The sequence below is a fragment of the Bombus impatiens genome, unplaced genomic scaffold, assembly GCF_000188095.3.
Source record: "Bombus impatiens unplaced genomic scaffold, BIMP_2.2 scf_0814, whole genome shotgun sequence".
Taxonomy (NCBI): Eukaryota; Metazoa; Arthropoda; class Insecta; order Hymenoptera; family Apidae; genus Bombus; species Bombus impatiens.
Genome location: NT_177233.1, coordinates 195,161 through 197,476, shown reverse-complemented (window position 1 = coordinate 197,476; position 2,316 = coordinate 195,161). Strand labels below are relative to the sequence as shown.

Here is a 2,316-nt window from a genome sequence, read left to right as displayed (position 1 = left end):
CCGTTGTTGGGCAGAAAGAGAACGGCTCGTGGTCACGCGACAGCAAAGGACGACCATGGCGATACGTTGACCGCTCGACAGCTGAGCTTCCGTGACGCGTAAGCCATGCACTTGAGAGGTTGTGAACCATGGACAAACAGTAGAAGAGATACCGTAGCTAGGCACGTTCGCCACGAACCTACTGTTGTTCCAAACGTGGGCGAATCTCGCGGCCACCTTGCAACTGTAGCTTCTGCAGCTACGTCGTTCGAAAATAGAATTCGAGAACGCAAGTAAGTCGATGGGAAGGTACCGCAAACGAAGCGTTGCGTCAACGCTTTAATGGGTTGGTCCTTGGCTCTTGCGACCTCGTTGGACACTTTGAGAAGCAAGCGATGACGAGTATACTGTGACGAATTCTTCTTGACGAATATACGTTTCTTCGTGACGAATATACTCGTCAAAGGTAGCTAACTGGCTGTTATCGACTGACTTTCCCACTGTGTATGGGACTCCGTAACTTGACAAGTCATTTATCGTCGCGTACGTACATTCTCCTCAGAGTTCCAACGACGAGAATTGAATCCAAGATACTTCTATCGATAAATTTAATTAACGTTAACGAAAGTTTCTTGAAGGACAACTGTTTTCTTCTCGCAGATACTGCTTGCTCCACGAACTACGTATGAGCCACCCTATAGAAGATCGAATTGGCAGAGAACTAGAGAGATGGATGGAGGAGGAGGTTCGCATGGACGTATCGTAGTACGGCATAAAGATGATAGAACCGAATACCGAGCGCATACCAGCAGTTTGACGTCTGTCTGCCAGCATAACCATCACGGAATTCCGCCTGGTGTTCTTGACCTATTAGCTGCAGGGTTGCAACCTGACCGTTTCACTTTCTCTGCTTGCGCAGCACTGAATGGAAAATTCGAGACCGAACTGTGAATGAGAAGAATACGGTTCCTACAGGTAGGCTGACGCGTCATTTACTTATTTATTTATTTATCTACCTATTAAAGCGGACGTATAAGTACGCGTAATATGAAACGCACATAGAAATTAAGTCCACGAAACTACGTACTAGCAAACAGTAGATAGCAAACTAATATAAATGAAATAAGAGACAGCAATTCTTAATCGACGACCGAATTGAGAAGAAATATCAATCGAAGTTTACTATTATGCCATTGACATTCGTATGGTAGCATACAGCGTTTCATGGGGTGCGCATAAAGGAAATCATAATATCGCAGACGTCTCGCAGGGGCGTTCGATTCGAGGCACTCGACGATTCAATGGCAGTCGACAAGGCCATCGAACACTCTGCAGGCGAACAAACTGCCACGAATCTTCCCTGCGTTCTTATCGCGACGCGAACATTAGCTTGGAAAGGATCGAACGAAAGGAAATTTTCATACAGTCGACGATATTCTTACGTTTTCAGCGGCGATAACGCAACAGCCGTGATCAGCTGGTGACGAACGAAAGCAACGACGAAGGATCTGGCTGGCGCGCAGGACGTTCACACGTTCGATGCGAATTCGCGAAACTTCGATTTGAAAATAGCAAAGCAACTTTCACCGAGCATCGGCACGCACGGCATGATAACATGTTATGACGACACGGCGTGTTTACCCGGCGCTCGCTCAACGCCAATGTAACGATATAAGCCATTCGTTCTGTTCCTGAAGGCATTACGCGCCACTATAGGCGTCGTAATATCGTTGTTTGCGGATTGACCGCGTTTTACCATTCGGCTAATTAATTCCATTAACTCGCTGCGGGGTGGAATAAAAGCGCGCGTATCGGCGCCCGGCAACGGAATTGTAACGCGGCCACGCGCACCACACTATTCCGTGTGTATCGAATTAATGAAGTTGGTAATCAGCGTTGCCAGATTCTGACTTTCGTACGCCGATGGGGACGAGGCGGGTGGAGGTGCCTCGCCCTCCCTCCTCCGGCGTTCTCGCCCGACAAAAGTTAATTACTGCGGCCAGATACATGGGCGTGGGCGTGATTAATTATCGCGGCGGAGCGACGAACTCGCACCTTTGCCGGCATACGCAGAAATTTATGGAACATGTGCTTTGCGCTGTTTGGGAAATAATACCTGGTTTAATTACGAGACCGGTGTGCACGCGCGTCTGCAATTATGGGGAAATAAAATGACGATAACGAACGAGCAGATCATTACAATAGACGTACGTCGATGCGACGCGATTCCGCTACCAATATGCCGCTTTTCTTTTTCTCTTCTGTTTCCTCTTTTTGCCTATCGTTGCTTCCTTTTTTCGGCCACATTTGTACGCGTCTGTGGATAGCACAGGCGCG

General features: G+C 48.0%; 1 protein-coding gene and 1 long non-coding RNA gene across 4 annotated transcripts in view; one reads left to right on the top strand and one right to left on the bottom strand.

Annotated features, from left to right (window-relative positions):
- The window catches only part of LOC112213586, a 4,444-nt gene extending 2,134 nt beyond the window's left edge, over nucleotides 1-2,310 (top strand). The window contains exons 3-4 of the long non-coding RNA XR_002947479.2: nucleotides 640-954; nucleotides 1,430-2,310. This is a non-coding gene — a long non-coding RNA (uncharacterized LOC112213586). The remainder of the gene's footprint in view (nucleotides 1-639; nucleotides 955-1,429) is intronic.
- LOC112213588 overlaps nucleotides 1-2,316 on the bottom strand; it is a 298,689-nt gene that overhangs the window by 213,402 nt on the left and 82,971 nt on the right. The window lies entirely within an intron of this gene.